This window comes from Diospyros lotus, chromosome 5, assembly GCF_014633365.1.
Source record: "Diospyros lotus cultivar Yz01 chromosome 5, ASM1463336v1, whole genome shotgun sequence".
In the NCBI taxonomy this organism is placed as follows: Eukaryota; Viridiplantae; Streptophyta; class Magnoliopsida; order Ericales; family Ebenaceae; genus Diospyros; species Diospyros lotus.
The window spans coordinates 20,572,275-20,595,569 of record NC_068342.1 but is presented as its reverse complement, the minus strand read 5'-3'; the positions used below and the strand labels follow the sequence as shown (position 1 = coordinate 20,595,569).

Genomic DNA, 23,295 nt, shown 5'->3' with positions numbered 1-23,295 from the left:
ATTACGCGTAGACTGTTATGTTGTTATTCAGTTATGCTGTATTAGTTATTTTCAGCTTGCTATAAAACACTAGCTGTGCTGTCATTTGTAAGCTTTGATTCATTTTTGATAATTGAAAGTTCTCTCTCTCTCTCTCCTTTCCTTTCCTTTCCTTTTTCGTGCCCTAGATTTCATTACACTTCATAATTATTAGGGAATAGTTGATTGATGGTTCTTACTGTGAAAAATAGATCTAGAACAGAAAAGGAATGAGAAAGGAAAAGCTAATCGAAGAACGAAAACTTGAATTCCAGAAAGCAGATCACAAGATCAAAGATTACATACTAAACAAATACTGATGCGCTCCTTATATAGGTGCATAACACCGCATAATCAGCTAGACAAATAGCTGAATAAAAACACACCAACTTAAACAAACAGAAATAACAAATAAGCTGCCAATACTAATTATTTAACTCTTCCACACCTACAAGGTTTACATTCTTGTGTTGGAAAGAGCACATGCAATGGTTAATCTTGCTGTTTGTCATCCACTCAACAATATTTTTGAAAGAACAAAAAATAGAAAAGAATCCCAGATTTGCGACAAGTTTCCCTTGTTTTACTCCATTATTGTATCAAATAAATGGTCCTAACTGATAGTTATGTGCCTTGCATATTATTCATTCTTGTTGGTATGAGACACAGCACGGTTGCACTACCATTTTCTTCTATTTGTTTTGTACTAGTTTCCAACTATTGCATCAAGATGGAAACAAGTTCTTCTGCAATAGTAAGATTTTGATGATGCGTTATGTAGGACGCCAAACAGATATAATTTTTTCTTTTATTACAAGTTGTCTGGTCTTTTTGTTAAAAGAGGGTATTACTAACTTTGAAGATGATATAAAGATATATTTGTCCAAATGAAATGAAACAAACTATGAAAATGATGAAGAATGACACAGCAGTTGGATTAAATAATATGCTGATAGAAGCATGAAAATGCATGAGAAGATAGAATTTTATGGTTAAGGAGATTATTTAACGAGAACTTTAGATTGAAGATGATGCTTGACTAGTTGAGAAAGAATAGTTCAGTGAGCATTTACAAGAATAACATATATATTTAAAGTTTTATAAAAATTATAGAGAGGTCAAGTTAATGAGTCATATTATGAAACTTTAGAAGAGGTTGAATAAACAAAAATTTATGAGAAAACAAGGTCTTTGAAAATTAATTCAGTTTTTTTCCTAGTAGGTTAATAATGGAAGCATTTGTTTGTTGGGGAGTTGTCGTGGCCCTAAGTTTTCCTAGGGTTTAGAATGGGATTTTGGAGGGAATTGAAGAAGAAAGAACAAAATGGAGGGAGAAAACAAAACAGAAAGAGGGAGAAATTGAGAAGAAAGGGGGAGGGTTCAGACCAAATAGAGAGGAAGATAAGAATTGAGAGGGAAAATATAATGGATTTATTCAATCAATAACTACCTTTCTCTATTCAATAGCCTATTTATGGGCTTTTTACATGCCTGCAGTTATTACCAAACTAACAACTAACAAACTCAAGTACACACTACACAACCCAAGGTACAACTAAGGGAAAATACAAACAAGAAATAATTACAACTAATGCCCTTGGGGTTATGACAATTTCCCCCCTCGTAGAGAGAGTTCTTGTCCCCAAGAACTTACAATGACTAGACACTATTCTTCGTCCAATTCCTATCTTCTGTATTGGATTTCCTCTTCTTCTCTTCTTCCTTTTCTGAATCTGGTTTACATTAGGTGATATGACAACAATACTATGTCATGTACCTAGCAGCTAGGTGTTACATTGAACACATTGTAATAATTGGTAGCTATAGACGTTAGCTATTTCTTTTGATTGAGAGAAATTAGCTTGTTGGCAGCATGTGCCGGCAATGCTAATTGTTTACAAGTGGGTAGGCAAGTTGTTGATTCTAGAAAGGATTTGGGCAACCGTTTTTAGCGCCTATTTCCAGCTAAACAGTATAACTACTCTGCTTCAGCTCAATTGTAATCATCTTTGAATTGAATCAGCTAATTTTCCCTCTCAAAACTCTCTCTCGATCTTTCTCCCACTCTCTAACCTTTCCGTTCAAATTCTCAACTCTACTTTCCCCCTCAACTTTCCACGAGTTTCTCTTTTAACTAGAGAGAATTCTCACTGTCAGATTCTGGATCTGACATCTTGGTATCAAAGCAAGTTCCTGGTCAGAGTTAGCGGAGCGAGGAGCAATGGCTGACGGAATAAGGATGAGGCAAATGGAGATGGAATTACAAGAAGTTTCAGCGTCAATGGTGGAGGTCCAGGGTCGGGTGGATACGATAGAGGAGAAGGTTGGGTCGACGGTAGATCAGAAGTTAGATACGTTGGCTAAATGACTCCGGGGAGACATGTGCCTGCAGATTAGGGAGGAGATGTAGGAGGTGAGGGAGCAAGGAAATATGATGCGCGATCAACTGCAACAATTTATGTTGATGTTCTTGGGCCAACCTTAGGTGAGAATTTTGCTTGATTTTCCACCAAGAGAGAGATCAGAGCCAATCCTTTCGAGAATTGGTACTAGTACCCGTTGTGCAGGATTGTCGGGGTTGGAAGGAGATTCGGCCATGGAAGGAGAATTTGTGCCAGAGAAGAGGCAGGAGGTATCGAATCATTCACATCAGCCCGGATTTCCAGTTCCCAAGCTGGAATTGCCGGTGTTTGAGGGAACCCAACCTAGATTGTGGGTGCGAAGGTGTGAGAAGTTACTTGAGATTCATCCGGTGGCCGAGAGATAGAGGGTGTCTCTAGCCTCGACCTACTTCCATGATGCAGTGGATGTGTGGTTCCAGGGTTGGTCCAATGTTAGGGAGAATTGTAACTGGGAAGATTTCACACAAAGGTTGTGTGAAAGATTTGGTGAGTGAGGCAGATGGGATGTGGTGCAAGAATTCAACCGTTTGAGACAGGATGGGACGGTGTTGGAATATCAAGCGAAGTTTGAGGAGCTTAAGTTCCTAATGTTGAACAGGAACCCTAATTGACTGAAGAGTATTTCGTGTCAAGCTTCATAGGGGGACTAAATGACGAATTGAGGACGACGGTGCAAGTGCTCTGACCAAGAATGGTGCAAGAGGCAGCAGAGGGGGCCTTTCTGCAGGAGATGACATTCGAAGCACTGTTTAAGAAATAGAGGGGACATAATAAAGGTGCACTGTCAAGAGCACTGCCATATGGGGGAAGGCCTGCAGGGAAGGAGCCTATGAGATCTGAACCCGGAGTAAGGTATCGTGCATTACCACCAGTCCCTCAAAATTTTCAAAATAGAGATAAATTGTTGGAGCAGAGGAGATTGGCAGGGTTGTGTTTCAAGTGTGAGGAAAAGTATACACTAGGACACCAGTGTAAGAAGTAACTGTTATTGTTGGAGGGAGGAGAAGAGGAAGAGGATGAGGATATGGCAGTCATAACTGATGTGGAAGAGGAGGACAATGGGGCAATTTCACTACACGCCATCAAAGTAGTGGCTAGCAGCAAGATAATCAAAGTAGAGGGTCGGGCATAGGAAGGGACCCTGATGGTATTGATCGATAGTGGGAGTACCCACAACTTCATTGATGAGGGTACAACCAAGAGGATGAAGTACCCTCTGGCTAGCACACAACCACTATCAGTTACGGTGGCTAATGAGGAAAAGGTAATAAGCAAGTCCGCTTGCTTGGGATTTTGCTGGGAGATGCAGGTTGAACTCTTTGAGGCAGATTTGAGGTTATTGAAGTTGGGTGGCTGCCATATAGTGCTTGAGGTGGATTGGATGAAGGGAGTAAGTCCAATCAATTTTGATTTTAACAAGATGGAGGTATCCCTAGAAAAATAAGGAAGGAGGGTGGTTCTCCAAGGCAATTTGGAGATGGGAACATGCAAACTGATAAGGGGAAAGAAGCTGCACCAACTGTTCCAAAAGAAAATGTCTCAAGTGGCTCAGCTATTTGCCATTGAGGCTAGGGAGGAAGGAGTGACCTATGATGAACCAGAGGGAGATAGCTCAGAATTTAGTCATCGGCAGCCTCAAAGCCAATGGTAGGTAATTGAGTTGGCCTTACTTGAGTTATTACTGATTGAATATCAAGACCTATTTGTAGAGCCTAAGTCTTTACCCCCTCAAAGATCCCTAGACCATTCTATACCTCTTGTACCCTAAGTTGAACCTGTTAACATCAGGTCTTACATGTATCCCCCAAAACTGAAAACAAAAATTGGAAGATTGGTGAAAGACATGCTGTCCCAATCTATCATAAGACCCAACCATAGCCCTTTTGCATCCCCTGTCCTCTTGGTCAAGAAGAAAGATGGGTCATGGCGTTTTGTGTTGATTATAGACAACTAAATGCCATCACCATCAAAGATAAATTTCCCATGCCCATTATTGAAGACGTACTCGATGAACTCAAAGATGTTTCTATTTTCTCCAAATTGGAGCTAAGGTTCGAGTACCATTAGATAAGAATGAACCCAACAGACATTGGCAAAACTACTTTTAGAACCCATCATGGCCACTATGAGTTCACTGTTATGCCATTTGGTCTTACCAACGCCCCAACCACTTTTCAAGCTCTTATGAACCAAATATTTGAACCCTATCTTCGAAAATTTGTGCTGGTATTTTTTGACGATATTCTAATATATAGTCCTACCTTTACCTCCACCTAGAGCACCTTAGGACTACTTTTAAGGTCTTGCGATTCAACAGTTGTACCTTAAAAAGTCCCAAGGCCATAACAGCGTGGCCAAAGCCCACTGATGTCAAATCACTGAGGGGATTCTTGGGGCTTATAGGATATTACATGAGATTTGTGAGAAATTATGGTTAGATCAACAAGCCCTTAACAGAACAATTGAAGGAGGGGTTTTGGAGGGATCAGAGGGCGGAGGAGGTTTTGAACGACTCAAGAAGGCCATGAGTGAGATGCCAGTGCTGGGAATGCTTGACTTCAACAAGCCTTTTACATTGGAGATGGATGCAAGTGGGGTGGCAATAGGAGTAGTCCTGAGGGTAGGCCTATAGCCTTCCTTAGTCAGGCTTTGAGCCCCATACATCAGGGGCTCAACATATATGACAAGGAACTGCTAGTAGTGTTAATGGCGGTGGATAAGTGGCGACATTACTTGGAGGGGGGTAGGTTTATTATCAAAACAGATTATGAAAGTCTCAAGTTTCTCCTACAACAGAAATTGCATTCCCACTTACAAAAGAAAGGAATGGCAAAGTTAATGGGGCTGGACTATGTCATTCAGTTCAGAAGAGGGAAGGAGAATGTGGCAGTAGATGCTTTATCTTGCTGCCAAGAAGGAGGGGCGCTAGCTGCCGTAACCTCGGCGGTGCTTGATTGGTTGCAGGAAGTAACTAATAGTTATAACCACGGTACGTGGGCAAGAGAGCTTCTGGAGCAGCTAAGTATAAATGGGAACTGCAGACCTGGCTATGCGTTGTCTAATGGATTAATTAGATACAATGGGAGATTGGTGATTGGGGAGAGTGAAACCCTGAAAAACTAGATATTATAGTCCTTACATAGCTCTCCACTTGGGGGGCAATTGGGAATTTAGAATACTTACAGGAGAGTTAAGCAATTTTTCTATTGGCTACAGCTTAAAAAGTTTGTGATGGAGTATGTGATGAACTGTGATACTTGCAAAAGCTGCAAGCATGAGACAGTGCCCCAACCAAGGTTGCTCCACCCTCTGGCCATTCCTGAAAAGGCTTGGACCAATGTGACCATGGACTTCATTGAAGGGCTGTCAAAATCAGAGGGACATGATTGCATTTTAGTGGTGGTTGACAGATTTACCAAGTTTAGTCTTTACCAGCTTATTTTGGAGGGGAGTCAATGAAATCTTTGGGCACTAAGTTACACATGTTAACTGCTTATTGTCCTCAAATGGATGAGCAGTCTGAAAGAGTGAACTGGTGCCTTGAGTGTTATCTAAGGTGCCTCTGTTTCCTAAGACAAAAAGGGTGGCACGAATGGTTAGCAGTGGCCCAATGGTGGTACAATTCATTCCACCACAACTCCATTAACATGACCCCTTTTGAGGCCCTATATGGCTACAAGCCATCATTATTGCCAGCTGTGGAGGATCCAATGACAGTGGTAGTAGTGGGAGCCTATATGCAACAGAGATGGGAGATCCTAAGGCTTCTGAAGACAAAACTAGCTAAGGCCCAAAACAAGATAACCAGATGGCGGATAGAAGAAGTGTGGGAGTTTTCAGAAGGGGAGGAGGTGTACTTAAAGCTTAGCCATCAACACCTCAAAGCTCTCTCCTGACACCCGATATCCAAATTGAGCCCCAAGTTCTGTGGTTTATTTCGAGTGCTTGTAAGGGTAGCCAGTGGCCTATCACCTACAACTACCGGAGGGATCTAAAATGCACTCGGTATTCCATGTCTTCCTCCTTAAAAAGGGCATTGGATCATAGGTAGCCAATCCTTCCCTTGCTTCTGGTATCAGTGAAGAAGCAAAGGCAGCGGTCCCTATAGCTATCCTAGATAGGCATGTCATCTACAGGCAGGGGGCTCCCATCCTCCAAGTGTTGGTAAAATGGTCCTCTTTACATTCGAACAACAACATTTGGGACTACCTCCCAGACTTGCTGAAGCAATTTCCCACTGTAGCCAGCCTATTGCACATTTCTTGAGGACAAGAAATGATTGAAGGGGGGGGGGGGGGGGGGGAGAAGTTGTCATGCACCTCGCAGCTAGGCGTTACATTGAACACATTGTAATAATTGATAGCTATAGACGTTAGCTATTTCTTTTGATTGAGAGAAATTAGCTTGCTAGTGGCATGTGCTGGCAACGCTAACTGTCTTCAAGTGGGTAGGCAAGTTGCTAATTCTAGAAGGGATTTGGGCCAACCGTTTTTGGCGCCTATTTCCAGCTGAGCAGTATAACTACTCTGTTTCAGCTCAATTGTAATCATCTTTGAATTGAATCAGCTAATTTTCCCTCTCAAAACACTCTCTCAATCTTTCTCCCACTCTCCAACCTTTTTCTCCAAATTCTCAACTCTACTTTCCCACTCAACTTTCCGCAAGTTTCTCTCTTAATTGGAGAGAATTCTCACTGTCAGATTTCGGATCTGACATACTGTCATATTGTCCAAGATAAAAAAATGCTTGAAACAATAGTGAGGTTTTCTTCAGTTGGAATTATCTTACCCTGTTGTCGTGGTCTAGAGGTAGAGATATGTAGCACATGGGCGGAGGTTACACGTGTGGTAGTTAGGAGCTATTAGTTAATTCTAGAAAGGGGCAGTAGAGTAAATAAGCTATATGGTTGGCGGGAATATTATTCTCGGGATCTAGTATATAAGGACCCAATTCCCTTGTAATGAGGCATCGAGAATTTGAATTTGAATCTCACACAATTCTCCCTCATTTCTATTCACTCTCTTTCCCTCTCAATTCTCTCATTTTCCTCTCTTATTTGATTGGCTCTATAATTCTCTAGAATTCTATATCAAAATCTTGAGGATTATTGTTAGATTTTTGAAGATCTGACACCTGTGACTCAGCTTTTTCCAAAACCAAAGGCAAAGAAGCAATACTCTTTTTTCTCAAAACCATTCCTACCCCCAACCTCCAATTTTTGTCTTAGGTCTAGGTCCGAGTCCTCGTCGGCTGCCTATCCATGCTCATCAGCTTTAGTATCAACTTCCTTAGAGCCAATGTAAGATTGTTCTGGTCTGGATTGTTCCATTAAAACTCCTGTAGCTACATGTGGGCTGTTACAAACTTGTGGGCTGCTCTTAAGATAGCTTTTAGATGGCAGCCCATGCTTTTTGTAAATGGCTTCTAGCGCTTACTCTTGCATCCTAGCCCTCTTAGCTACTTCTTGTATCGTGACAGGACACATCATTTTCACCATAGGCCTCAGCATATCGTTAAGACCATTAATGAATTTTGATACAAAATAAGACTTGGATAAGGTTGGGAATTGAGCACCAGTGCTTTCAATTTCTCAAACTTGACCACGTGCTCCATAATCAAGTCCTCTTGTTTCAGCTTGTTGGGCTCCTTTTAGTAACTCTTATCTCCAACCTTATCCTTCTTGGTAAACTTTATCAAAAATTCATCAAACTTACTTGATAGACTTCTCAATTTGTTGTCAATTCTGTCCCAAGTATTTGCAATTCTTGTATCCATTTTCTCAGTTCAAGTCCTTGTAAATTCTCCGTTGTAATAGCTTCTTGATCAGCTTCTAAGGATCCCCTCAGAAACTGGAATTGGTTCCTGTAAACCTAGTCTGCCTCCTTAGCGGCTTCAAGTTTTGTCCATGTTTTCTGATAATCGATCGCCTATTAAGTAAGTCTCACAATGCAACACCTTCTAAAACAAAAAAGAAGAGGTTTGTACAATTTGGGAAATAAAAGAAGAATTTCAAGAACAAGAATTGAAATTGAGGTAGGAACATAAAGAAAGTGAAAGAATTGAGAAATCAACAGCTTGTAGATCGCCTGACTCTAGCTTCTCAACTTCGAACCGCTTGCATATCCTGACTCACTTAACTCACAAAGCAACAACCAAGATACAACTGTTTGACTACGCCTTCAAAATCCGAACCTACTACTAAGAGTTTGCCTTCGCCTTAAAGATTCGATCGAGAGTCGCTTGCTTGCACTTGCCTACCCAAGCCGAGACCCATTTGAAATCGTTAGAATCTTGAATCTGTTGGAATCGCTGAAAATCACTGCTTGACCGATTCCAAATTGCTGGCCTGTTAACGTTCGAAAGTCACTAATCTGGCCAACTTCGATCCACTTCCAAGAAACGGGTGGCTTTCGATTTGCAAGTGACTATTGCCTCCGTTGCAGCTTCTTGAAATCGCCTTCAATCAGCTTCCGAGGAAAGCCTTGCTCTGATACCAAATGTCATGGCCCTAAGTTTTCCTAGGGTTTAGAATGGGATTTTAGAGGAAATTGAAGAAGATAGAACATAATGGAGGGAGAAAACAAAATAGAAAGAGGGAGAAATTGAGAAGAAAGGGGGAGGGCATAAATGAAATATAGGGGAAGATAAGAATTGAGAGGGAAATCTGAATGGATTCATTCAATCAATAGCTACCTATTCTCTATTCAATAGCCTATTTATAGGTTGTTTACATCCCTGCAGTTATTACCAAACTAACAAACTCAAGTACACACTACACAACCCAGGGAACAACTAAGGGACAATACAAACAAGAAACACTTACAACTAATGCCCTTGGGGTCATGATAGGAGTTTAATCAATAGTTCTATATATTGTTAGCAATTAGGGAGAAGGCCGAGTAGGGGTATTTATACAAGTTCAAAATATCTATGCTATCTCCTAGAAAGCAGGAATAAATTCAAATTTAGATAACAATAACTGATATTTGAAATGCTAAATTATCTTTCTCTTTCAGGCTTTATCATTTTCTTGAATTTTGGATTTTATCTTATCTTCTAAGCTGCCTCATCTTTTAAATATTGAATTCTTTCAACCACCCAATCTTTTCTTTTTAAATTTAAACATCCAATCAGCCATCTTTATGATCTTCGACACTCTCTCTTAAACTGGTGAGTAAATATTATCCGTTCCTAGCTTGTAAATTAATGCCTGAAATTGGGGATTATTGATTCCTTTGGTTAACATATTTGCTAACTGTGATCCTAAAGGCACATATGGAGTACAAATGAGACCGTTGTCTAGTTTTTCCTTGATAAAGTGTCTGTCAACTTCTATGTGTTTTGTTCAATCATGTTATACTGGATTATGTGCTATACTGATAGCTAACTTATTGTCACATTAGAGCTTCATAGGACCATCCTACTTAATTCTTAAGTCTTTCAAGATAATCTTTAGCCATAGTAATTCACATATATCTTGTGCCATACCTCGAAATTCAAATTCAACACTTGATCTTGCCACAACATTTTGCTTCTTGCTTCTCCATGTGACTAGATTCCCTCCAACAAAGGTGCAATACCCAGAAGTAGATCTTCTATTTGTCATTGTACTTGTATAATTTACATTGATATATGCTTCGGGTGTAATCTTGGTATGCTTCCTGAATAGTATGTCTTTCCCAAGAGTCCCTTTTAAGTAATGCAATATTCTATAAACTGCCTGTAAATATATTTCCTTTGGATTATGCATAATTTGACTCACAACGCTTATTGCATTGACAATGTCTGGGCGTGTATGAGATAGATAGATTAGTCGGCTAACAAGTTTTTGATACACCTCTCTATCTACTGCTTTGTCCCCCTCGGCTTCTCCAAGTTTGTGGTTTTGATCTATAGGTGAATTAATTGGTTTGGATGCCAACTTTCCTGTATCCCTTAAGGGGTTAGTAATGTACTTTTCCTGAGAGATAAAAATCCCTATCTTGGAACAAGCCACCTCAATTTTGTTAGATCAGGGTGATTTGACAAGGGAATTCTTCCAAATTGAGGAAGAAGAATGAATGTGGCGTGAAGAAAGGAAGCTAGAGATCAAAGAAGAGAGAGAGAGAGAGAGAGAGGCGGAGAGAAGGAGAGATTGAAAATGGAGGGAAAGGGCTTGTGGCATAAACCTCACATAATCCCCATCCTCGATGGAAGTTTCCTATTTATAGGGGAGTTGGTTACAACCAACGCTCCTTCTAATTGCCTCTCTGCCGTGAGTCACCAAGTGGCCATGTGCCACTTGGAGGCTAAATACAAATGCACCTTCTCCCCCCAATTACAATATTATCCTCTTCTAATTATATACTTGCTCTTGGGCTGTGATAAATTCCTAGGAAGTACTTGTTAAAGCATTTGTTCTAGATTAGGGCTTGTAATAGTAGGGATATTTTCATGTAATGTTTCTGTTGTATTTCTAGAAGGATTTTATTATTTTCTAAGGCTGACCGAATTGGTTGTAATTGCCATTTTTGGGCAGTCGGTCAAGGGGCTTTTCTCCTTTTAGGTTCTTATATATAGAGGCGAAGGGGAAGGCTTTTGGGTGTGGCTTTTCTTTCTCAGATTAGTGGACTGTCTTCGGATAAGATTGAGCAATGAGGAAGAGGGAATATCTTTCTTGTATCAACTCTATATAGCTTTCAGGTTTTTGGGCTAGGTGAGAGTTGAGTTTGAGTGCTTTGTAATCTTGTATTATCATTCAAGATAGTGGAGAAAGTAGGGGCGAAAGCCAAGCTGGATGTAGGTCTTCATTAAGACCGAACCAGGGTAAATTCTTGTGTGTTGTGTGTTCTTGATTGGTTCTTGATTTGTCTTCTGATTGCTGGTCATTTGCGAATCAAGGAGAGATTTCGTTTGAGTGTTTTGAGTGATCATATAAGGGTGAGATCAAAGTTAACAACTTGGTATTAGAGCTGGTCACCTCTGGATTGGATCATTGCCTCAAGAATCTCAAGTCGTAGAAGGCAATCTCTGGAAAATCAAGAAATGGCGCCGATTGCTTCTCAGTCAGATATCGACAAGTTTGATGGGAGCAATGATTTCGGCCTATGGAGGATCAAGATGGAGGCACTGCTCTGCAATCTTGGATTGGAAGAGGCGCTGGAACAAGAAGAAGCAGAAAAGGGAGAATCAACCGGGAAAGAACTCCAAGCCCTAACCGTAGAACAGAGTGAGGCGCAGGTGCAGATTAAGAAGAAGGCCTATAGCCTTCTTATTCTGAGCCTTGGAGATAAAGTGCTCAGGGAGGTATCTAGGCTGAAGTCTGCGGCAGAAGTTTGGAGGAAGTTGGAGGATCTATACCTCAAGAAGACCCTCTCTAGCCAGTTATTTCTCAAAGCCAGGTTTTTTAATTTCAAGATGCATGAAAACCAGAAATTATAGGATCATTTAGATGACTTTAACAAGCTATGTTTAGACCTAGAGAACATAGATGTTAAGTATGAAGAAGAAGACAAAGCCGTAGTTCTCCTATCTTCTTTACCCAAGTCCTATGAGAATTTTGTAGATATCCTTCAGCATGGTAGGGATAAACTATCTTTAGAAGATGTTATAGGGGCTTTAAATTCTAAAGATTTGAGGATAAAGATGGATAGCAAATCATCTCCAGCAGATGCATTAACTGCAAGGTCTGGAAACCCTAAGAAAGACTCTAAGAACAAAGGTAAATCAAGATCTAAATCTAAGAATGGAAAAGGGCCGATTAAGTGCTATTATTGTCAACAAGAGGGTCACATTAAGAGGCATTGTCCTAAGAGGAAGAAGGACTATGCCGAAAAGGAAAAATCTGATGGTGGGGTAAATGTATGTGATACCGGCTATGATAGTGCTGATGCACTAACTGTTAGTGACAATTATGACAGCCAAGATTGAGTCTTGGACTCAGGCTGCTCTTTCCATATGACTCCTAGAAAGCAATGGATCCAAAACTTAAAAGGAAATTAATGGGGGAAAGGTTCTGTTAGGGAATGATTTTGAATGTAAGGTCCAAGGGGTAGGAGATGTAAAATTAAAGATGCATGATGGGACACATAGAACCCTCACTGCAGTAAGGTATGTCCCAGAACTTAAGAGAAACTTGGTTTCTCTTGGGGAATTGGATAGATGCGGATATAAGTACAAGGGTGAGGGTGGAGTAATTAAAATTCATAAAGGCTCCCTAGTATGCATGAAGGCTGCTTTAAGAAATGGAATATATTTTCTACAAGCAACCACTCTAAGTGGTGAAGCTACCCGTGTAAGTTTTAATTCCCATGATAAGGCAAAGTTGTGGCATCTAAGGATGTCACATATTAGTGAGCAAGGGCTCAAGGAACTTGCCAAACAAGGGATATTAGAGATAGGTCAGTCCCTAGACCTAGGAAAATGTGAATCATGCATTTATGGGAAAGTAGCTAAGATCAAATTTAGCAAAACAGCCATCCATTCATCAAAGGCACCCCTAGATTACATCCATTTAGCCCTATAGGGCCTAGCTCAAACCATGACTCATGGGGGCTCCTGATACTTCCTATCCATTATAGATGATTTCTTAAGAATGCTTTCGGTATATGTTCTAAAGTCTAAGGATAATACCTTTGAATCCTTTAAGATTTGGAGGAAAATGGTAGAAAATCAAGTTGGCAGAAAAGTAAAAGTTATTAGGACTGATAATGGGCTAGAGTTTTGCAATAGGGATTTTGATCAAATGTGCAAGGAAGGAGGCATAGTTAGACATTTAACAGCCCCCCAAAACCCTAAGCAAAACGGGTTGGCTGAGAGGATGAACCGCACCTTGCTAGAGAGAGTAAGATGTATGCTCTTTCATGCAAGTTTGCCAAAAGCATTTTGGGGTGAGGCTGTGTCTACAACAGCCCATATCATTAATAAATCACCCTCTGCAGCCATTAACTTCCAAACACCATATGAAAGGTGGACAGGTCACAAACCTAGCTTATCACACCTTAAAATCTTTGGATGTTTAGCATACGCCCATGTAAAACAAGGGAAACTAGAGCCTAGAGCCAAGAAATGCCTATTTATAGGCTATCCCTCGGGGGTTAAGGGTTATAAGTTTTGGAATCTAGAATTAGATGGTCCTAGGACTATAGTCACGAGAGATGTGACATTTGATGAGTCTTCTACCATTAAGTTTAGCAACCTTAAATCTCAGCATAGTCTAGAAAATGATAAAGAAGCTGTCCAAGTTGAAATCCCAGGTGTTAGCCCAGAAGATACCCCAGAACCATCTGAAACTGCATATAAGTTTCAAGAAAATAACCTTGAAAATGATCAGGCTATGGATCAAGCCCTAGAACCTTCCCATCACGATGAAGTTGAGGAAGACAGTGATGCAGATTCCAGCTTAGGTGATAAACCAAATTTGGACAGATATAGTGTTGCTAGGGATAGGCAATCTAGGGTCCGAAAACCTCCCAAGAGATTCGGTTATTCTGATCTGGTAGCTTATGCTTTTACCAGTGCAACCGAAATAGAAGGGAAAGAACCTCTCACATATGAAGAGGCAATGTCTTCTAAGGATGCTGGAAAATGGCAAGAAGCCATGAAGTCTGAAATAGATTCTTTGAATAAGAATCAGACTTGGGAATTGGTTGAAAAACCAAAGGGGCAGCGCATTGTAGGCTGCAAGTGGCTGTTTAAAATCAAGGAAGGGGTAGGAATTAACCCTAAGCCTAGGTATAAGGCTTCATTGATTTTAATGAAGTTTTCTCTTCTGTTGTGAGGCATACATCTATAAGGGTTCTTTTAGCCATAACAGCCCACTTAAATATGATTTTAGAGCAGATGGATGTTACCACTGCTTTCCTCCATGGGGACTTAGAAGAGAAGATTCTAATGGATCAACCTAAGGGTTTTGAAGCTAAAGGAGAGGTGGAGAAGGTATGTTTTCTTAAGAAGTCCTTATATGGACTTAAGCAGTCCCCAAGGCAATGGTACCGTAAATTTGACACGGTTATGATTAGCCAAGGGTATTTGAGAAGTTCCTATGATAGTTGTGTGTATTATAAGCATGTTTCCCCTAACATTTCAGTGTATTTACTCCTATATGTGGATGACATGCTCATTGCAAGTCAATCCCACCAAGAAATCCAGCTTCTAAAACAAAGATTAAAGCTGAATTTGAAATGAAAGAGTTAGGTGAAGCTAGAAAAATTCTAGGAATAGAAATTTCTAAAGACACTCAACATAGGAAGATATACCTATCTCAAAAGTCCTATTTAGCCAAGGTTTTATCCAAGTTTAAAATGTCAAATGCAAAGGCAGTTGGTGTGCCTTTTGCACCTCATTTTAAATTGTCTTTAGACCAGTCCCCTAAAAGTGAGGAAGATTGGAAGGAAATGAGTCATATCCCATACTCTAGTGCGGTAGGAAGCCTAATGTATAGCATGGTATGTACTCGGCCAGATTTAGCTCATCCTATGAGTGTTGTGAGCCGGTTTATGGCAAATCCAGGGAAAGTTCACTGGAATGCAGTGAAATGGATGCTTAAATATCTAGCTGGAACCCTAAATCATGTTCTAACATATGGTGGTGCTAAGATAGGAGTTCAACCTAGTATCCTAGGTTATTCAGATGCAGATTATGTAGCTAATATAGACAAGAGGAGGTCCACATCTGGTTGGATATTTAGATTATGGAACTCTACAATTAGTTGGAAATCAAGTCTCCAACATGTTGTAGCTTTGTCTACAACCGAGGCAGAATATATAGCTCTTTCGGAAGCTTTTAAAGAGGCTATATGGCTTAAGGGTTTAGATAGTGAACTCCTAGGTTTAGATGTTAAAGCAACTTTGTTATGTGATAGTCAAAGTGCCATACATTTATCTAAAAATCAGGCTCACCATGAAAGGACAAAACACATAGATGTTAGATTTCATTTTATAAGAGAAATGATTGAAATAAATCTGTTTTCTTATCCAAAGTGGCAGGTGAGAACAATGCAGCAGATATGTTCACAAAACCAGTTCCAGCAGCCAAGCTTCATCATTGTTTGAAGATTATTTAGTTGGGGCTAGTAGGAAACTGAAGATTGTTGGATTTGGGAGAAGCCTAATCAAGTCAAATGGGTGGAGAATTTGTTAAAGCATTTGTTCTAGATTAGGGCTTGTAATAGTAGGGATATTTTGTAATGTTACTGCTGTATTTCTAGAATGATTTTATTATTTTCTAGGGCTGACCGAATTGGTTGTTACTGCCATTTTTGGGCAGTCGATCAGGGGGCTTTTCTTCTTTTAGTTTCTTATATATAGAGGCGGAGGGGAAGGCTTTTCGATGACATCCTCATATACAGCTCCACCCTAGACCAACACCTATCTCATCTCAAGCTGGCATTTCAGATCCTTAGATTCCATAAATTGTATGTGAAAAGGTCTAAATGTTCATTCGCAGAGGAGAAGGCTGAGTACTTGGGTCATGTCATATCTGGACATGGAGTTAGTATCAATCCTCACAAGATTGAAGCTATGAAGAGTTGGCCCTAGCCTAAGACACTGAAGGAACTGAGAGAATTCCTAGGCCTTACCGAGTACTATAGACGGTTTATAAAAGGCTATGGGGTGATTAGCAAGGCACTGACCAATCTGCTAAAGAAGAATAGTTTCGGTTGGGGACCGGAAACAAAGGAAGTATTTGAATCTCTTAAAGCAGCCATTCCTCAGGCCCCAACATTAGCTCTACCGGATTTTTCCAAGGAGTTTATTTTGGAAATAGACGCATGTGACACGGGTATAGGGGTTGTGCTTAGCCAAGAAGGAAGACCGGTGGCCTATCTAAGTCAAGCATTGGCCCCAAGGCGCATGGGGTTGAGTATATATGGCAAGGAGCTACTGGGTGTATTAATGGTTGTGGAGAAATGGAGATATTACTTAGAAGGCAAGAAATTCACCATTAAGACAGACTATGAGAGTCTGAAATTCTTATCCCAACAAAGAATACATAATCAGTTACAGAGAAAGGGGATCACCAAACTCATGGGATTTGACTTCATCATTCTCTACCGTAAAGGGAAAGAGAACAGAGCAGCTGATGCTCTATCAAGGAGAGATGGCACAGCCTCCTATCAAGCCATCTCGACCTTAGTTCCGGATTGGGTGCAAGACATTACCCACAGCTATGACCAGACTCATTGGATCAAAGATTTGCTTACTAAGATCTCAGTGCAGCAACTTTTGACCCTAACTACCAATTAAAAGGTGGACTATTGAGGTTCCAAAACAGAGTGGTTATTGGGAATGACAAACAGTTGAAGAAAAAGATCCTCCAGTGCATGTATGACTCCCCCATAGGTGGGCACTCAGGACTCAATGTAACTTACTGGCGGGTCAAACAACTTTTTTACTGGAAAGGGTCAAAGAAGGACGTGACCAAGTTTGTCATGGAATGCACTACCTGTCAAAGGTGCAAACATGAGCAAATCCCTTATCCGGGCCTCCTACAACCATTGGAAAGACTGTCCCAAGCGTGGGAACTAATTTCAATGGACTTTGTTAAGGGATTACCAAAATCAGAGGGGGCTGACACTCTATTGGTGGTGGTGGACAAACTGACTAAATTTAGCCATTTCGTCACGTTGGCTCATCCGTTTACAGCCATTGAAGTAGCTAGGAAATTGATGGATTCGGTCTTTAAAATACATGGCTTACCTAAGGCTGTAGTGTCTGGTCGTGATAAGGTCTTTACTAGCCAATTTTGGAAGACCTTATTCCAGGGGCTAGGAATCAAGCTACATCTTTCCTCTGCCTATCATCCCGAGACAGACGGGCAGACTGAGAAAGTCAATCAATGTCTCGAGACTTATCTTAGGTGCCTATGCGTCTCCAAGGTAAGAAGTTAGAGTAGATGGGTAGCTCTGGCCCAATGGTGGTATAACACCAACTATCATACAACACACAAAAGAACCCCTTTTGAAGCTCTGTTTGGGTACCTGCGCCCATCATTCTGGCTGTAATGCGCACTATTTTCCCACGGAAACATCAGCTGATCAGTATTTGAAGGACATACAAGAAGCTCTACTAACCATTAAGCAGGAATTGGCCCTAGCAAGTCAAAGAATGAAGCAGTTGGCGGATAAACACCAAACATAAAGGCAGTTTGAAGAAGGAGATGAGGTCTATCTAAAGGTCAGAAGGTTCCAACAGCACCTTTTCCGCAAAGGGCCAATCTCTAAACTCAATCCCAAGTTCTATGGGCCATTCAAAATCTTGGCTAAGGTGGGTCCTGTAGCTTACCGTCTCCAGTTGCCTGAGGGAGTGGGACTTCATCCGGTGTTTCACGTCTCTCTCCTGAAGAAGTCTATTGGTCTGGCAGAAGTAGCAAGTAGTGCACTTCCAGTACCAATTGAAGACATAGAGGAGGAGGGTGAGCCCTTGGCAGTGCTCGACAAAAGCGTGATCTACAATGACACTGCTCCATTGACTCAAGTCCTCGTCCAATGGTCTCACCTACACCCGGACATCACCACTTGGGAGTATCTCCCTGACCTCCTGCAATGGTTTACCAGGATGACAAGACTACTTTAATTTCTTGGGGACAAGAAAAGTTTTAAGGGGGGGGGGGGGGGGGGGGGAAATTGTCATAGACCAAGGGTATGATTGTAATTAGAGGTGAGTAGTGGCATTGATGTAATAAAACAGTGTAAGGATAATTCAAATTCCTTAAGGCGCGCGCACGGGCAGATTCTCTAACTGTCGCGACAATTCTTGTATCCCCTCTATAAATACTAGATAAGTCGAGGATGGGAAATTATGTGAGGATTTATCCACAAATTCCTCTCTCTCTCATTTCTCAATTCTCTCCTCTCTAGCTCTATTCTCTAATTTCTCCCTATTTCTCCTTCTCAATCCTTTCCCGCCTCTGCCTGTTCCTCCCAATTTACGGAAGAATCCCTACTGTCAGACCAGTACCTAACACTCACTAGTACGGTAAAATTGGAAAAACCTTTCACAATGGCGAATCCACCACCATGGTTTCGTCCCCTTAAACACCGAAATTTCCAGTTGAGGCATGGGTGTATGAATAGGAGTTTGGGAAGGAGTTCCTTTTGCCTAGCTGCCCTGCTCTAAGGTGGGTTGATCTCTTGCTTCTAGCCCTTCATCGGGTCTAGGTAGGATGCCGTCTCGGATCAAGATCGGTTCTACACTTGTTCTTAGGGAGATCTGGTAGTAGACGGAATTGGGGCAGTGCCGCTAGCATGTTCAACATGCTATTGATCTTCTGCCCGTACTGTTCCACCGTATCCTTATTCTTCTCCAGTTCGCGCACACTGTCTTTGATGGCCGAAATATCTTCTTGGCTTTGGATCATGGCCTCCTACATCTGAGACATATTGAATTCTAACGCCTCCATCCACACTTCTAGCTGTTTTATCTGAGTTCCTTCAGCCATCCTGCAATCTCGTCAATGTCTTGTTGCATCGGTCCTTCTTGGTTGATTCCCAATGATCTTTATTGCTGTCCCTGCTCGAGTTCGTGTCGTCCGTAATTCCAGCCCTTATCCTTGAGTCATGTACCGTTGAAGGTCGCCGACTCTGATACCACTTGTCACACCCTCAAATAGAGGGTCAGGCAATTAAGGAAATTTTGGAAGAATTTTTAGAGAAAGAATAGAAATAGGAAGAAACAAATAAGGTGAGAGAGAAGAGATGGGAGAGAGAGAGAGAGAATGAGTGAGAGAGAGAGAGCGAGAGAGGAAGAAAATGAAGATGATGTTATTCCAAAAGCTGTCCTCAACTCATTACAACAATCTTCTTATAGGCTACTACCAGTTTGTTGTTATGTAACCGCCACTTTGGGGAGAATTTAGCTACCAGCTAACTGTATACCGTTTTCCCAACCTTTGTTAGTTACAGCAGTTGTAGGCTTCCCGCCCTTGAATGTCCATACTACCCTTAGGTTCGTAACACAACTACTACATTCTCCTTTCCCTTATGGTAGAGAATTGTATAGTCCAACCCCATTAACTTTGAAACCCCTTTCTTCTGCAAGTGAGTATGTAGCCTTTGTTGAGATAAGAATTGTAAACTCTCATGATCTATCTTGATTATAAAGGGATTTCCTTCTAGATAGTGTCTCCTTTTATCCACTACCCCAACACTACAAGTAACTCTTTATCATAAACACTTAGCCCAAAGTGCTTTGGAGCCAAGGCCTGGCCAATATAAGCTAAGGGCTTCCCTTCCTGCATGAGCACTGCTCCTATTCCACTGTCACAAGCATCAGTTTCCACCTAAAAGGCTTGGAAAAGTTTGGCAATGCTAGCACTAGAGCTTGTGTTATGGCCCTCTTTAGTGTTAGGAAGGTTGTCTTGGCTTGAGGGTTCCAATGGAAGTTGTCTTTCTTGAGTAGCTTTGTTAACGGTTTACTGATGATCCCATAGTATTGTATAAACTTCCTGTAGTACCTTGTTAGCCCCAAGAAATCTCTTAATTCCTTCATCGTATTAGGTCTAGGCCACTCCACCATTGATATGACCCTACTTGGGTCAGTTTGAACTCCTCCAGATATCACATGGCCCAAATATTCCACCACTTCTTTAGCAAAAGTACACTTCGATAACTTGACATAATTGGTTAGATCTAAGGACCTCGAAGGTTGTCTGGAGGTGGGAGAGATGTTCATAGTTTGGCCTATAGTTGAGGATGTCATCAAAGAAAACCAATATGAACCTTCTCAAATAAGGGTTGAAAATTCGGTTATTCATCAATGCTTGGAAAGTGGCTGGGGCATTGATGAGTCAAAGGGTATGACAACAAATTCATATAGCCCTTAATGTGTTTTGAATGCTATCTTTGGGATATCAGAGGGTTTCATTTGGATTTGGTGATATCCGAACCTTAGGTCCAATTTGGAAAAGATTTTGGTTCCATATAACTCAAACTCGTTTTTTATGGTGTTAGAGTTGAGTTGATGGTAGTCAACACAAAATCTCCACGTTCTATTCTTTTTTTCACAAGTAGAATCGAGGATGCAAACGGGCTTTTGCTAGGTTGAATGATTGATGAGGTTAGCATGTTTGATACTTGCTTTTTTATTTCTGCCTTTTGAATTGAGGAGTATTTGTGGGCTCTGATGTTCATGGGTTCAGAAATGGACTTGAGGTGCATAGAATGGTTAAGTGGTCTTTGGGGTGGTAGGAAATTGGGTTCAACAAATAGGTCCTTAAATTCTGTCAAGAGTAGGTGCAAGCTATCGGAAGTTTGTACCTCTTAAAGATTGCTTCTAGGGTCAACTCCTGCAACCTCGCCTTTTTTTTCGCTTGTCTCACTGTCACTGGCATCATCATCTTCACCATTGATCTTAACTCATCCCTTAAGCCACTAATAAAACTTGACAAGAAATATTGCTATGTGAGGAAGGGTTGGGCGTTCCACATTAGAGCACCTAACTCTTCAAATTTCTCCTAATAGTCAATAACCAATCCCTCTTGCTTAAGTTTGTTAAACTCCTCGATCATATCAGCCATGTTTCTCTCCCCAAAACGTTTGCACAATTCCTTAGCAAAACCAATCCACTTTGTCTCCTCCCCTCTAGATCTGGACCATCCTTGGAACCATAAATCAATTGCATCATTCAGATAGACTGTGGCTAAGCTAATCCTCTGATTCTTAGCTACATTATAAAATTGAAATAAACACTCACACTGACGGATCCACCACCTAGGCTTGGATCCATCAAACAAAGGTATCTCCAATCTCAACATTGGTGTATGATTAGTATTATGAGAGGCTAATTCCCTTACCTGAACTACTGGCTCATCATCAGGCAAGTTCTCCGCCTTTGCCACTCTTGGTGGTCTAGGGAGGATGCCTTGGCCGGCCACGCCTTGATTAGCTACTGATCAAGGAGGAAATTCCGAAGGTAATCGAAATTTAGGAAGTGATGATAGCATATTAAACATGCTATTAATCCTCTTGCCATATTGCTCCATCGTCTCCCTATGCCTTTCCAATTCCCTTTCCATACTCTCTTGAGAGGCAGGAAGATCCTCATGCATGCCTTCTTTGATCGCCATTGCATCTTCCCTGTGACCAATGTGTCATTCTGAACTCTAGTGCTTCCATCCTTGACTCCAATTGTTTCAACCGTGTCCTTTCCGCCATATCTAGATCTGTAACTGACTCACTTCTTCCGATTAGGATAGATTCGCAATTCCAATCGCAAATCACGATTCGTTGTGGTCTAGTCCACACCTTCCACTCGCACTAGACACCACTTCTCTATCGGGAATCGTCAGCTCTAATACCAAAATGTCTAAGTCTCTAATATGAGGCTTGAGCAATTTTGGAACTATGGAGTAACTGAAAGAGAGAGGGTTTTGGAGGGAGAATTTGAAAGATGGGAGGGGAATTGGGAGAAAGAAATGAGAGGGAAAGAGAATTTAGGAGGGAAAGAATTCTGTATCACTCGACATGAATTCCAATCCTAAAACATTCTAGCCTTAATAGGCTCTTCCCTTCGGCTAACAACTTAATCGCAGAAGTACAATCATCATAGCAGTAACTAACTAATACAATTGGCTAATGCATCAACAACAAAAATTCAAATTTGTCCCCGGGATTGTGATAGTCACCTTTATATGCCCTTACCTGGTGAAAACTCTAAATATATTGCAAAATACGCACCAAAGCCTGCCAATGACCATCACAAGGGGAATCCAAAAACTAGCTAACCACACTAACAACTGATGCAATAGTATCAACAGTTATCAATATTATTAACGCTTATCAAATGAATTTTAATATTAGCAATATTATGAATATTGTATTGATAGTATTAATTTTATAATAGGATAATGCAGTGAACATATGTTTTCTTTAACCATTTTAAACACATTTTTTAGTTGTCACGGCATGGTGATAGTTTTTTTTTTTTTAATAATTGAACACATTTTCTAATTTTTTTGTGGAAATGAAAACTAGAAATTAAGGCTCCGGTTGTTTTCAGGTAAAATAGAAAAGTGTGTTTACATATATGTTTATACATCTATGTGGAAATACACATGCATGTACATATACATATTATATATGCATACATATATATATTGCTAACTTTTGAAAAAAAATTTCTTTATGCCAAATAATGGAAATATTGTTTTAGAAAATATTTTTACATGAAAACCAAACACTGGAAAATAGAATAAAAAATAATTTTTTGTGTTTTCATATATAAATTATTTTTCAATGTTTGATATTTTGCATTGAAACAAATGGAGTGGAATTGGAAAACTAGAAAATGTTTGTGATTAAACAGACCCTAAGAGTAGGGGTGTGCACAGTTTGGTTTAGCCTGATTAGAATTTAGAAATTGAACCATAAATTACAGTTTGAAGAAATTCCAAACTGAACCAGAGAAAATCATAAAATTACAATTTGGCTTGGTTCAAACTACAATATGGACAACATAAGAGTCATACATATTTTTTTTTCTGATAAACAACATATTTTATTAGTAATAATCCTATGACAAAAGCCTTTCTTTTTAATGCAACAATTTTATTAATTGACTTGGATAAAACCACCTATATACAGTAGCTGAGTTCATGAACTAGTAATAACCATTTTACACCCCCTAAAACATCAGGATTCCTGTGGTGTGAAAGAAAGGGGTGGGTTTAACTGTCTTAGGGTTTGTACTCTTAGTTAATTAGTTTAGGTTTTCTACTCTTCTTTACTTTTCCTCCCTAGTTAGTAATTACTAATTAGGTTTGGGTTGCTTTGTTTAGGTTAATTTTTCAAATAAAGTTTTATGAAAAGTTAAAAACAAAAATTATCTATGTAATTTATTTATATAGAATTTATATTTTTGGCTCAACATTTTGTAATTAAAATAGTTTTGCTACCAGT

The 23,295-nt window shown here is 40.3% G+C and overlaps 1 protein-coding gene across 1 annotated transcript in view; it reads left to right on the top strand.

The window, feature by feature from the left end:
* The window catches only part of LOC127801925 (uncharacterized), a 39,924-nt gene that overhangs the window by 11,257 nt on the left and 5,372 nt on the right, over positions 1 to 23,295 (top strand). The window lies entirely within an intron of this gene.